Source organism: Mastigoproctus giganteus, chromosome 6 (genome assembly GCF_048544385.1).
Source record: "Mastigoproctus giganteus isolate SK-2022 chromosome 6, ASM4854438v1, whole genome shotgun sequence".
Taxonomy (NCBI): Eukaryota; Metazoa; Arthropoda; class Arachnida; order Uropygi; family Thelyphonidae; genus Mastigoproctus; species Mastigoproctus giganteus.
This window is the reverse complement of record NC_143580.1, coordinates 34249444-34264954: the sequence shown is the minus strand read 5'-3', so window position 1 is coordinate 34264954 and position 15511 is coordinate 34249444. Positions and strand designations below refer to the sequence as shown.

The window sequence follows — 15511 nt, the reverse complement described above, 5'->3', positions numbered from 1 at the left end:
GGGACACTTTAATTATGTTACTGGGCCAGTCCTTGTTGCCTGTTTAGTGCTGCACTGAAATTTGGTTTCTCTGTAAACTGCTTCAATATGGAAGTAAGGTCACTACAAGAAATTGGCAATCTCAAAATTGTTGTAAACCCAAAATTGTTGTAATCCCAAAATGAAATCTTGAGAAATGCACAAACTGTTTTCATCAGATGAAGAACAAATTTTTGGGGTTTAAAATAGAGAAATAATTTGTAAAAAAGGTGTGTAGCAGCAGGTACACACAAGAGTGGTTGCATATTATTCATTATACAGGTAGTTCCCGACTTTACGAGTTAATTCATTCCTAGCACATGCTCGTAAAGCGAAAACTCTTAATTTATATCCCATCTGAAATTTACCATATAAAGGTAAAAAAAAACAGTAGTTTATGCTTAAACAATGATTTATTTGTCAAAGAAATGAAAACATTGCCTGTAAAATCAAGCAAATTATAATAATAAATTATTTATGTCATACAAATGTTAAAGAATGTTTATTATTCTTCATCATCACTAAATGCACACTAGTTGATGGTTCATCACTCTTTGTCGGCTCTGCACTTGTTGGAAGCACAAGGAGTTGTCTACTTCAGAAATGCTTTGAGTCATTTGTTTCCAAGACAGTCTTCTCTTTTCTATATAAGTTTCACGATAGCATGCATAAGCATTTTTTAAATTTGTAGCAACTTTTCTAGTGCCCTTGAAATTTGAATCTTGACTCAAATCTCAATTGCTTTTTCTGTGTTGAAAAGCTTCATCAAGCCCCTTGAGAGTGAAGGAACGAACTGGAATTTCAGCTATTAAATCTCCTTTTTCCTCAGCTTCTTCACGTTTTGCCATTTCGATGAGGTCTTAATTTGTGAGCTTTCCATTGTGTGCTTGAAGCAGATTAGTGGCAGTTATAGAAACCTCAAGCTGCAATTGGTTAGCAATATTAACGACCGCTTCTGTTTCATTTTGGATGATCTCTGCTGTAGTAGTGTATTGTAAAAAATACAGTACACAGTAGTACTGTATTGCATATCTACGCTTTTTTTTTATGAATGTTTAGCATTTATTTATTGCAATTGGTGTTCAAATTTTCGATTTTGTTGATACTTGAAAAAAAATAACTCATAAACCTGGAAACTGCCTGTATATGCCATTTAGGTTTCTTGAAATAAAAGGAAAGTAATAGTTGAAAGTGGTGCACTTTATAATTTTATTCTTTATTCTGACACTATATTGGATAATATATAAACAAATGAAATATCTTCTTAATTGCAATTTATCATCTGAAGAAAATTACCTGACAAATGCTGAGCAGTACGAAAAATTTAAGTTGAAACCAAAGCCATACAGAAAATAAATACTATAGCATGTGATACATTAAGAATAAAGGGAGGGGATACTGCTTTTTTAAAGGTGGCTACAATGGTCTCTAAGTTTTTAAATTCTTTTCTGTGAGACCAACTACAAATTCTAAATGGGGAGCATTCAGTAAATGTTTAGACCTAAATGGATGTCAGATGAGCTGATGTAACCTGTGATGCAACCACCAAAAGTGAAGCCCCTTGAGGGTTAAGCAAATTAAGCCAGATTGAGATGTCTTTGCCTAAAAAATGCAAAGAAAAGTGACAAAGAATTCATCACTAGGAAAGGGATGAACCACATTGCCCCATTAGATATGAATGACATAATTACTGATGATCTTGTTCAGATTTCTGCCAAACTTAAGTATTTTGCATCTACATTCACACATGAAGGTTTTAGGGATGGGAATACCAGAAGTAAAGCAAGTTATAACTGAGAAGAAAATAGAAGAGATATTGTTGAAACTAAAAGTAAAAAAATAAAGCACCTGGAGCTGATGGAATCTATCCAGTTATATTAAAAGAAAAGCAAGAGAGGTAAGAAAACCTTTGGCAATAATTATGAGAGCATCCATGGATTCAGGGAAGATCCCCATAGATTGAAAATGTACAAATGTCTCTCCTGTTCACATAAGAATCAAAAGGAGAAATGAGAAATTACAGACCTGTAAGCTTGACTTCAGTTCCTGGGAAAATAATGGAGTCAGTGGTTAAAAATGAATTGCAGGATCATCTTCACAAGAATGCAGTTATATGGAAATCACTGCATGGATTTCTTAAAGGAAGATCTGAACGGTCTGATTAGCTATGACACAGTAATAAAGGAACTGGATAAAAAAAATAATTTTGACATCATCTAATTAGACTTCAGTAAAGTTTTTGACACTCTAACATGACAGTGTGCTGTACAAATTGGAGCAGTGTGGAATTGGGAGCAAATTACTACTATGCAAGCCGACCGGGCTAGCCAGGCAACCCAAAGGTCGCGGGTTCGAATCCCGCCTCGGGCTTGGATCAAAGTACTGCAAAAACCTTGGGCGGTGCACTATGGCCACAGGAGCTGATGCGCCAACAACTACCAAAAAAAAAAAAAAAAACTACTATGCATTAGCATTAGCAAAGGCGCATGATGCAAGAAAGCAAGCTTATATAGCATCAGCCAAAAAAAAAAAAAAAACCCTTATTTCACCCATCCACTCGCTCCATACGTTTGTCAAGTTCTGCCTTGATTTTATAGTAAATTATTATGATCCATAAATTAAATCCATTACAAAAAAAAAAAAAAAAAAAGTTGTGTTCTTGACCCTTTCCACACAAAACCATTCAGTCAATAATTAGAACACAACTGGTTTCTAAGTTTTATTTATTGGCAGCATCATTTTAGCTTTTTTTTATAATTTGTCCACAATTAGCAATGTGGAAAATGCATTAATTCCACATTTCCTATGGAATTTTCCACATGGTCAATTGCTGCTGAATAAAATAATCATGCACTGCATATGCTTGATCATCTAGAAAAATAACTATGTAAAAGATAATTAGGAATTTGACATGCACCTCTGTTTCATAAATATAATTATCTTTCAACACAAATTATAAAAATTATCCATAAGGTGATTTTATATACTTTTATGTGACAGATTTTTAAAATAAGTTGTAAATTCAGTTATTCAAGTACATGTACAGCATTTAACTCCATTCAGTGTCTGTGGTGGAAGACATATTTTCCACACCCTAGTTAAAGGGATGATTGGGTGGCAGAAGACAAAGGATGGCTGGTTATATGTGTACATTACTCTTCTCAGATTAATGTTATTAGTGGATTCCCTTGGGGTTTGGTGCTGAGCCCTTTACTTTTTTCAGTATAATGCTCGTGAAAGCATAACTTAGATTATTGGCTAAGTTTGCAGATGATCCAAAGGTCAGATGGTAGTTAATATCAGGAATCAAGATATCATACTGAAAGAGGTAGAAAAATCGGACAGATGGACAGTGTGGTTTAATATTGACAAATGCAAGGTACTACATATGAGTATCAGTAATCCGAATAACATACCAACTATGTGGTACCACGTTGTGGGTAGTGGATAACAAAAACTACATGGGGTAATTGTGCAGTCAGAAATTAAGTTCTCGGAACAGTGCACATAGGCTGATAGGACATGCAGAAATTTTGCCAGCAGGGACAAGGAGGCAATTGTCCTGTTGTATAAGGTACTGATTTGGTTGCGCCTTCAGTACTAAATAAAAGTCTGTAAGCCTCATTTTAATAAAGATATGGATCTCTTGGAACAGGTGAAGAGAAGATTAACAAGCTTAGCGAAGGGACACAAAAAGATATTCTTATCATAAAAGACATCCATTGTTGAAATTGCAGCATTTGGAAACTAGGGACTTGCGAGGAGATCTGATTGAAGTGCTTATGCACTTCAATCAGAATGCCTTAAATGGATTCAGCTTAATTTTGATGATGGTATACTTACTCTTTCTCATATGCTGAGTGGACAGAAATCATAGGATACCTACCTAGTAACTGGTATGCCCACCTTTTGCCAGGATAAGGGCAGTCACACAGCGAGGCATTGAGTCCACTAGTTCATGAAAGCATTCCACAGGTATTTCCATCCATGCTTGCTGCACCGCTGGCCATAATTCCGTCACATTTCTGAGTGGAGGATCCAAAGCTCGAACGGACCTTTCCACAGGGTTCATGCCCAGTGAATGTGGGAGGCACATTGCCCTGTGGGTGCAAAATGACCACGAAGGGATGCAGATGGTCTGCAAGGATGGACACATAACCTGGACAATTCAGAGATGCGTCTAGACGTTTTTGACCAAAGGTCAAAACGTGTGCCAGTTTTAAACATCCACACAATTACTGACTGTCCACCTGCCTGAACAGTTCCTTGTTAACATGATGGGTGCATAGCTTTGTGCAGTTTCTGCCAGTACGCACCCTCCCGTCTGCTCAAAATAACTGGAAATGGGACTCGTCAGACCAGGAGACCCGTCTCCAATCATCCAAGGTCCAGTACTGATGTTCTTTCTCCCATTTGAGGCATAGAGTCCTGTGTCGTGGTGTTAGAAATGGGACTCTGGTGGGTCGGCAGTTCCCATAACCTATTGCAGCTAATAATCGCCTGATGGTCTTGGTAGAGACATTTCTGGCACCTCCCTCATTGAAGTCTGGGGTGATTTGTTGCTCTCTGGTTGGCTGAAGCAATGCGAGACAGACGTCACGGCCAATGTTCATCCACCACCCCTTTCCACCCACAGCGCTGTCCATGATGAGATGTGATTCTGGAAATGATACCGTCGAACAGGGATAGTGCAATTTCTGTACCACCTCAGCAATATTGACCCATGTGTCGAGCACCCACTGTCATCCCTCTTTCAAAGTTGGTTAATTCATGACATTTACCCACACTGACATTGAATTACCTGTTTGGTTTTTATGAGCATTTGCAACTAAGGCCATATTGCTCCAGGGATATGCAGTGGTCATTCCCTGACCTTTCCGCATCCTCCGTATTTGGTGGTCACAGGCTTGAATTACCGTCTACATGAATGCAGTGTACTTATATACCTGCCAAGCAGCGGGTTCGTCCACTAGCGAGAGGGGTGACAGCATCGCATTTCTCAGGAACCAGGCATCCCATGAATTCTGTCCTTTCAGTGTACAGTTTGTCTCCCTGTGTACACACGCACACAGGGAGACAAACTTAATTGAAAAAACATGGCTGCAGGATACATATGTGAAAATTTGTTTTCAGTCAGTAGGTATTTGATTGTTGGAAAAACTTCCATCTGGTGTCATGGAAGTAGATAGTTTGAATGAAATCAAGGGTGAATTAGAGAGCTATGGATTGATAGGTGGGAATTGTGTTTTTTTTTTTTTTTTTTTTTTTTGAACTGATTCTGTATAAGCTTGCTTCAATTGGAACTACTAATTCCAGCTGAAGAAACTGAATTTACAATGTAAGATTCAACTATAAAATTGCTGGTGATTGCTCTGAAAATGAAACAATGTTCAGAGAATGGTATTTTTAGCCAGAAATGTTGAATTGTTTATTAAATTTACACAGATCATGCAAGACATTAGCATTAAAAAGGCTAGGCTAATCTAACCTAACCAAGAAAGCAAGCTTATACAGCATCAATCAAAAAAAAAAAAAAAACCTCCCCATTTCCCTCATCCATTCACTCCAAAAGTTTTAGTTCAGCCTTGAATTTATTTAAGCTTTCAACTTCCACAACAGGTGGAAGTTTCTTACAGCAATCAACCACCTGCTGGCTAAAGGCAAATTTCCGTACATCTATTCTACAACTATCTTTCCTCAATTTGAATTTATGCCCCCCTCAGGTGTGGAATCTGAGCACAAGGAAGAATCCCATCAGCTTGCTCAAACCATTCAAGGCCTTATACAGCTCAATCAGATCACCTCGACTCCAGACGCTGCAATTTTCAGAACTTAAACCTATCTTGGTAACAGCAAGCCTTTGTTCTTCTCTGTACTCATTCTAGTAGCTCAACGTTTTTCCTTAAATAAGGTCTCCAGATCTGTATGCCATACTCAAGGTGTGGTCTGACCATTGCCTTATACAAGGGGATAATCACCTCCTTATCCCTGCTATAAATTCCTATATATCAGAACAAGATCCATTTCTGAACAGTCTGACTGTTCAGAAAATATTTTAGTTGAACATTCATTTTTCTGTTTGTGTATCAATTCTCTGAAAAGTAAAATCCATCATTTCCAAAATTAACCTAGAGTGCACAATCTAAGAAACAATATTATTTTATAAACTTTACGTGCCATAATGGTAGAGCACGTAGTATTCCTATATTATGCCGCGTTTCCATAATTCAATATAAACGTTATGCACGTTAATAATTTGATAAAATTACCTAAATGCAAAGTTAACACCAGAAAAATTCTACATGAATTTTATTTGGTGGTAACAACAATGACTTGATTAAACAATGCAAAAAATCTTATGAAAATTTTTAAAAAAATGGACACTGTTGAGCAGACTACTCAGTTTCAGCAAAGCTTGAATTTGTAGTTGGATTAGGCACGTGAAAGGGAAGATTGTCTGAAGATTGGTCAATATGAAGGTGACCTACCTTAGCAGAACTTACCTTTAAGATAAATTTTTCATGACCATTTTCATTTGGAAAGGTCTCTTCCAGCAACCAACACATTTCACCTTCAGAGAGAAAGAGAGGCCTGTTACTAGTCACAATTTAAAAAAGTTCATTTGGCATTTTTTTAAAATAAAGTTTTTTTTTTTTTAAATAATGTATGCAGTGCATTATATTTCAGGTGTGTTAAGCGAAAAGTAAATATAGTTATCTCCATACGAATTAATTACTTAGAGTATAACTTTATAGAAAACATTTAATAAAACTCTAATTTTATGTTCTCCAAAAAAACGTTTTTGGAGCATAATATTTACACTGATGAGCCAAAACATTATGACCACCTACCTAATATGATATTGATCCTCCACGTGCAGCCAAAACAGCTAGTACCCGGTGAGGCATGGACGCTATAAGATTTCTAAATGTTTTGTGGTATCTTGTACCAACATGTGACCAGCAGATCCTTTAACTCCTGTAAGGTCTGTAGTTGAGACAGCACAGATCGGAGTTGCTGTTTCAACACAAACCACAGATGCTTGATGGGATTGATGTCTGGGGAATTTGGAGGGTAGGGCAATACCTGGAAGTCTTCCTCGTGTTCCGCGAACCAGTCTTGAACAATCCGGGCAGTGTGGCATGGTGCATTATCCTTCTGAAAGACAGCACTGCCAAAGGGGAAGACCGTTGCCATGAAAGGGTACACCTGGTCAGCAATGATGTTTAGGTAGGTGGTAGACATGATAGTGCCCGGTACACGGATGACTAAACCCAGTGTATCCCAGCAAAACATCGCCCAATGCATGACACCGCTGCCACAGGCTTGTTTTCGTCCCACAGTGCATTCAGGCGACATCACTCCCCAGGTAAATGACACACACATGTACCCGGCCGTCCACATGATTCAACTGGAAATGTGATTCATCAGACCAGACAACCTTCTTTCAATTGCTCAATGTCCAGTTTCGATGCTCGCGCGTGCCCATTATAGGCACTGTCGTTGGTGAACCATGATTAGCATGGGCACTCGGAGCGGCCTGTGGCTATGCAGCCCCATTTTCAGTAGGGTTCGATGTACTGTGTGTTGTGACACATTATTCCCATCACCAGCATTCCAATTACCGGTGAGTTGTGCCATAGTCGCCCTTCTGTTGCCATACCATCCTGGAGAGCCTTCACTCACCTGTGGTCATCCAACACCTTGCTAGCGGTTCGTGGGTTTCCCCTCCTTGGACCACTTTTGTAGGTACTAACCACAGCTAACCATGAGCATCCCACCAGCTGTGCTGTTTCGGATATGCTCTGACCCAGTTATCTGGCCGTTACAATTTGACATTTGTCAAACTCTTTAAGTCCACTGCTTTTCCCATCAATACTGCATTTAATCTGAGAAGTTATTTTTTCCAAACAAATTTATGGGGAAAAAATAAATTGCTAGATTTCTATTTGTCCGATTTTAATGAAATTTGGACTGGCATGGCAAATATATTTAAAAGGTCCAAATTATAAAATTTCATGAAAACTTGTCCACCAGGAATCCCTCTGTTACATGTGGACATATGTACATAGTGAAAACACTAGGTGTATATGCAAACATGCCTAAAAATGCCAAATGAATTTATTTTTATATTTAAAAAATATTTACTGAAAAATAAAGTACTCTTATTTCCAAAAGTAGCCTCAGAAAAATCCTAGCATTTAAATGCTTGTGGGAATGTAGTGTACCATGCACTATTTCTAACTAAAGCAAAATAAACCTTCAAAACTGCAGAGCAGAACGATAGCTCAAGACTTCAGTGCTAAATACTGTTCTCAAAACTATCCGGCTAACGTTCAAATCACAAACCAAGAGCAACTAGTGGGATGTGATAGATAAACGAGCACAATTAGGTTAATAAACCAGACCACAGAAAATATTTAAGTTCTTAATAAATGTACAAAAGCATTATTAAATACCACATTAAAAAAAAGTAGGTCACTTTTATAATATTAGTGCAAATCTTCAAAGCTAACACAGAAACAATTTTTGTACAATGAAACCATCCTTGAAACATCATTTCAGAAAAGAAAAAGAAAAACTATTTCTGTGAAAAATAGTATCCATTTCCAAATTTTATGGAATACGAGATTTTGGAAAATCTGGAAGTTTGGCATATGTGTAAAAGCTTCAGTGATTATTACTTACTTTGTTAACCTTATGTTTTTAAATCATGTAACTTGTGATATTTAAATGAATTGTTCAAACTGTTTTCAATAATTTATTTCTTAGTAAATTGCATCTCTTCTTGGTAAATTCAAATGGCTCCAGTTCTTAGACAGAGTAGAAAATTGGACCAGGGGAGTGGGGGGAAGACTTTCATTTTTAAATATCCAGTATTTTATACAGGTACAAAAATTTTTCACACTAGTTATATTTGGGTATTCATTTGAGGTAAAGTGAAGTTTATTTGAGATCTTTTAAAGTTGAAGTGGAATATTAACCATATTTTTTTCAAAAGATTTTACCTGCTAGGGATGGGTGCAAATGACCCCAGAAACTTGGCTTAAAATACATGGGCAGAAAGTCTACATTTGCTTCCCTGGAAAAGGAAGAGAACACTTACAAGACATGTCTGCTGTATTAGTCTGTAGTCATTTTGAGTTCAATCTATTGTGCACAGCCTAATTGTTGATTAAAAGCAGCAGATTTTTTTTTTTTTTTTTTTTTTTGCCTGATAACTGGCTGGTTTGGCTAGTAATCTAATACAGCATTTAGAAGTACTGGTAGGAGCTACAGTGACAGCAGTGATCTTATTCCAGCAGATGTTAGTTTAATGTGAAATCTTCAGTACTATTACAAAGGCAAAGTTATGCCTTTATCTGATAATATTGGTAAAAGTAATGCTTGCACATTCCTCAAGAGTTCTTGTTTATTACTGCAACAGATCATATTAGCAAGATGTTTTGAGGGTGGAAATGTTTCAAATGAGTGGGTAGCTAATGTTAGGGAAGCAAGTTTAAATAACTTCAAGGGATGTGTAAGGGTAGTTAACTATACAAGAACACTAAGTCATAATTGTCTATACAGTAATGTGAGAAGTATCATCAATAAAATGAGTGAATGCAAGCTGCTGTTTAGGACAAGTAAGGCTAACATAATAGAGCTTACAGAAACATGATGCCGCTCAGACATAGGGATGATGAGTTTTAGTATAGTGTGTACAATGTATTTAGGAAGGATAGGGCAGACAGAAGGGTGGTGGGGTCATGCTTCTTATCAAACGCTGCATAAGTGCAATGCGAGCTTCCCAGATTCAGATGTTTGGTATGCTAGTGTAGAATCTATATGGTGTTGATACAGAAGCAAAGGTATATGAGTGGGAGTAATCTACAGGCCAGGTGATAGTGAAGATTATGATGAGACCCTATATGTTCAAATAGGCAACTAAGCATGAATGTCGTGATTTTAATTTACCTCTAATTGATTGGAGAAAATGGGAAGTAAACTCAACATAGGGAAAAAATTTTTTTAAATCAACTAAATGATTGTTATTTATATCAGCATGTCACGAAAAATGAATATTCTAGACTGATCATCACCCACGAACCAGATGACATAATAGGGCTGACATTACAGAACCAGTTGCAGAAAGTGATCACGGAGTTCTGTGGTAGATGATGAAGAGAGAGGTAGCAGTAGTTAAAGCCAAAAGAATGGAATATAATTTCGGGAAAGGAAATTAAAACAGCTTAAGGTGCTACATGGCCTCTATTATCTGAATAGAGAGCGAATGCAATTGAATTACGGTATACCTTTAAAATATTAATCACAGCCTTGAATGCATATACACCATTAAAAAAATACTCCACCAAGAGGATTCCAAGTTGGATGGATAATGAATTTAGGATGCCAGATGACTTGAGCAGAAAAAGACAGCATGGAAATGTTAGAGTAATAAAAAGTACAGAAGCATATACCAGCTACAAAGTGATCTGTAACAATGTCACAGAAAAGGTTAGGCTGGCAAAGAAACAGAGTGGGGAAAAGTAATTCTTCACATTAGCATTAGTAGAGGCATTTGATGCAAGAAAGCAAGCTTATGCAGCATCAGCCAAAAAAAAAAAAAAAAAAACCACTTCCACTTCACCCCTCTGTTCGTTCAAAATACCTGTCCAGCTGAGCCTTAAACTTATTTAGGCTATCAACCTCCACCACAAGGGATGGAAGTCTGTTCCACCAACCAACCACCCGCTGGCTAAAGGCAAATTTCCGCACGTCTATCCTACATCTGTCTTTCCTCAATTTGAATTTATGCCCTCTCAGGTGATTATTCTGAGCTAGAGGAAGAATCCCATCAGCATTGAGCATGCTTAAACCATTCAAGGCTTTATACACCTCTATCAGATCACCTCGCTGGTGCCTAGTCTCCAGACACTGTAATTTGCAAAACTTAAGCCTTTCTTCGTAAGAGCACCCCTTTGTTCCATTCACTAATCTTGTTGCCCTTCTCTGTACTCGTTCCAGCAGCTCTACATCCTTCTTGAAATGAGGCCTCCAGACCTGTATACAGTACTCTAGGTGTGGCCTGACCATCGCCTTATACAATGGAATAATCACCTCCTTATCCCTGCTGGAAAAATTCCTGTATATCATTGACAATACTCCATGAGCTACTCTTGCAGCCCGTCTGCACTGCTCAGAGAACTTCATATCTGCCTGCACAACCACCCCCAAGTCCCTTTCATTCTCTACCACTGTCAGTGTTGTACCATAGAGTTGATACGTTGCTCTGGGGTTGCTGTTTCCCATGTGTAGTACTTTACATTTGTCAATGTTAAACTTCATTTGCCACCTCTCAGCCCATCTGCTCAACCTTTCCAGATCCTGTTGCAGAAGCATAGTGTCAGTAGTGTCCTTGACAACCCTGCCAACCTTTGTATCGTCTGCAAACTTGGACATTAATCCCGATATACCATCATCAATATCATTTATAAATACAGAAAACAATAATGGACCCAACACTGAGCCCTGAGGGACTCCACTAATAACATCAGTCCACGATGAGCAGTGTCCATTGATTACCACTCTCTGTCTTCTCCCCCTCAACCACCCCTTTATCCATAGCAGCAATTTGCCTCCAATGTCACACTGCTCCAATTTGTGTAGCAGTCTTCCATGTGCAACAGTATCAAAAGCCTTTCTAAGATCCAAGTATATAATATCAAAGTTATTCCCTGCATCCAGTTCTTTTGTGACTGCATCATAGTATCCAATCAAGTTGGTCAGGCAAGACTTCCCCTTAACAAAACCATGCTGTGTCTGAGCTATAACTGAAGTCTTGTCTAAATGATCCTGCAGTGCGTCTTTAACCAGTGCCTCCATTAATTTTCCTGGAACAGAAGTCAAGCTCACAGGTCTATAATTACTTGTGTCAGCCTTTGATCCTCCTTTGTGAATTGGGGTCACATTTGCACATTTCCAGTCTATGGGTACCTCCCCTGAGTCCAAGGAAGCTCTCATAATTATGGCTAAGGGTTTGCTTACTTCCTTTGCTGCCTCCTTTAATATAACTGGATAGATCCCATCCACCCCGGGTGCCTTTCTTGTGTTTATCTTCAACAGTTTCTCCTCCACTTTACTCCCAGTTATTTCAAGATTCTGTAACTTACTGCTAGAGTTGAATACACCTCTGGCATTCCCCTCGCTGAATAACTCCTCATGTGTGAATGTCAATGCAAAATATTCATTTAGTTTGTTAGCCACCTGAGCAGGATCCTCAACACTTGACCCATCAATATCAAGTGGACCAATCTGATTCATCCCTTTCCTTCTAGAGTTTACATAAGTAAAGAACTCTTTGCTGTTTTTCTTTGCATCCCTTGCCAAGGATTTCTCGTAATCTGCCTTCGCCTGCCTAACCTCCTTTGTAACTTGGTTGCATATCAACTTGTATCTATCATAGGCTTCTGTGTCATGTGTTAATTTGTAAGTATCCCATGCATTTTTCTTCTCTGCCATATGCCTCATTAGTTCATCTGACATCCATTTTGGCCTAAACCTTGAACAATATTTCTTAGTTGGTATGTAAAGCCTAGTAGCTTCCAAGATAAGTTCTTTGAATGCTTCCCATTTTGAATTTGCTGTTGGTAACATCATCAGTTGGTCCCACTGTATAGAATTTAAATACTGTCTCAGTCCATCGTAGTTGCCTTTACGGAAGCAATAACCCTTCCCTTTACCCCTAATGGTAGTTACCTCTTTGAGTAAATCCCACTTCAGCACACTGTGATCACTGCCACCTAGTGGTTCATTTATCTGCAGATTCTTAATGCATGAAGAATCACTGCTGATAATCAAATCAAGAGTATTACTCCCTCTAGTTGCCTCCCGAACATGCTGATGTAGAAAACAATCATCCAATAAATCCACAAAAGCCCTGCTAGTGTGTGAGTATCCAGCCCCCAAATTCCAGTCAATATCTGGGAAATTAAAATCTCCCATTATAAGACACTCTGATTTACTGGCCCACTCTATTTCCCTGTACAGTTCCTTATTATACTCATCAGAGTCATTAGGCCTATAGCACACTCCTACTCTCAATTTTGATCTCCCAATGCTTATGTCACACCAAACTGACTCCACACTGCACTGTCCAGCGATGTCGACTGGCTTCACTTCCTTGGTTTTTATGTGTTTCTTAACTAATAGCATAACACCTCCCCCCTTCCTATCCTGTCTATCCTTTCTGTAGACGTTGTACTCCCCAAATTGCAGTTCCGCATCCCTTATATCTGTGTGACACCACGTCTCTGATATCCCAACAATATCTGCCTTCGATGTTTTGAGAAATACCTCAAATTCATCAAATTTATTTACTAAACTCCTAGTATTGGTGTACACGCAAGTATACCTGCACCTGTTTCTATTCTTAGCTACCCTAACACAACCCATGTGTTTACTTGTACCACAATGGGTCCCAGCAGTCTCTGAAATACCATGCATCTTGTTTTTCAGGCTTCTGCTCATTCTAATAGAAGCAGTGCAAGAATCTCTTTCACCTCTGCCAGTGGCTACTGTCAATCTATTGGTCTTTGTCTCCCCCCATATATAAATGCAAAGAAGAGAAGGACAAACAAGATTGGACCCCTTATTTAATGGGCATTGGATTGTATTAGATACTCCAGCTGATGTTGCAAATGGGCTTAACAGTTATTTTGCATTGATATTTACAGAAGAAAAATCCTTTGTCAATGAGAAATTATGGGAGTGAAGTTGTAATTAATGATATTGAAATTTCACATGATTATTTAATGAAAAAACTTTCGAGCCTACAGGCCAGTAAGGCTCCTGCGGTTGATGGCACATACCCTATAATCTTAAGGGAGGCGGCAAGTGAGTGCATTGAGGCTAATTATGCGAGCATCACTGGACTTGGGAGTGATTCTGTTGGATTGGAAAAGTGCCACATGAGCGGTTACTTTATAGCTGGAACAAGTTGGAATCACAGGAACAATCATTAGATGGATAGAAGGAGGCAGAGGGTTGTGATAAATTGTTATTCCTCAGATTAGGTTAATATAAGAAGTGAGATTCCCCAAGGATCAGTATTGGTACCACTGTTGTTTTTGATTTTCTTAAATGATATCAATGAAGGGATAGAGAGCGGGATGTCTAAATTTGCAGACAAAGTAAAGATTGGTAGAATAGTTAACGATCACCACCAAGCAGTGTGACCTAAATAGACTTGGCATAGTCAGAAAAGTGGAAGCTTTGCTTTAATCCATCAAAGTGCAAGGTCTTACACCTGGAGAACAATAACCGCAAGATAACTTACACACTTGGAGTTTTTTTTTTTTTTTATGAAAACCACAAACACGAGAGGTATTAGAAACTATAGTATTTAGTACCATGCTTGGGTTGGAGGTTGAGAAGACAAAAGAAGTTATTTGTTGATATTACACTTGAAATTTTGTAGACTGTAATTTTCAGGAAATACGTACGAAGGAAGGTTGTTCCGGAAAACGGCAGTTGAATGAATAAATGAGGAAGATGAAAAGTTGGACAGTAAATGGACGTTGGCTGGTGGCGACACTTTTTCGCAATGTTTTGGAAGAGAGAGCAGGAATAATGGAAGCCAATTCAGAAGAACAGTGCCCATGGAAGTATCTGTAGAAAAGGCATGCAGCAGAAACAGTACGTCTATGAGACAGTGAGTCGAGAGAGACTGTTAGAGAGGAGTCATTAATTAACCTAACTGCCCTCTTCTAAATGGAATCTAGAAGCCTGAGAGAGGTTTTGGGGGCACCGCCCCAGATGTGGGAACAATATTCCATGGTAGGGTGGATTTGTGATTTGTACAGAGTGAGCAGCTGTTTGGAAGAAAAGTAATGCCGAGAGCGAAAGAGAAAACCAAGTTTTTTAGATGCGGAGGAAACAAGTCTAATGTCCACAAATATCTTTGTCTTCTCAACCTCCAACCCAAGCACGGTACTAGGTTCTAGTACTTCTTATGTTTGGGGTTTCCATTAAAAAAAAAAAAGAGAGATAAGGATGTCATGGGGCTATTGTTAAAACAGTTAAGTAGGGAGACTGCAGTTAAAAAAAGACATCGAGCGCCTTGAAAGGGTACAAAGACAGGTAACTCTGCAAAAGTGTGTCCATATGAGGAAAGACTTGAAATATGTAAGTTGCACAGCTTGGAAACTAGGCACCTTACAGGAGACCTGATTGAGATGTTTAAGGCTCTGAGAGTCATGAGTAAAATTTTCATGGTTATAAATGATTTTAGAACTAGGGGCCATAAATTCAAGTTATGGGGGAAATGTGTAGTTTGGATTGTAGGAGGTTTTATTTTAGCCAGCAAGTTATACATTACTTGAATAAGTTACCTACATGGGTGGTTGAGGCTGACAGTGTAGGGAAATTCAAAGGTCAGCTGGAGGGAAATGCATAGATTGTCTATTTCCTTTTGACTGATGCAGTATAAGCCTTAGGCTTCCTTGCACCATAT

General features: G+C 38.4%; 1 long non-coding RNA gene across 1 annotated transcript in view; it reads right to left on the bottom strand.

Moving 5' to 3' along the window:
* The window catches only part of LOC150084147 (uncharacterized), a 367749-nt gene that overhangs the window by 46172 nt on the left and 306066 nt on the right, over positions 1–15511 (bottom strand). The window contains exon 4 of the long non-coding RNA XR_016547048.1: positions 6522–6589. This is a non-coding gene — a long non-coding RNA (uncharacterized LOC150084147). The remainder of the gene's footprint in view (positions 1–6521; positions 6590–15511) is intronic.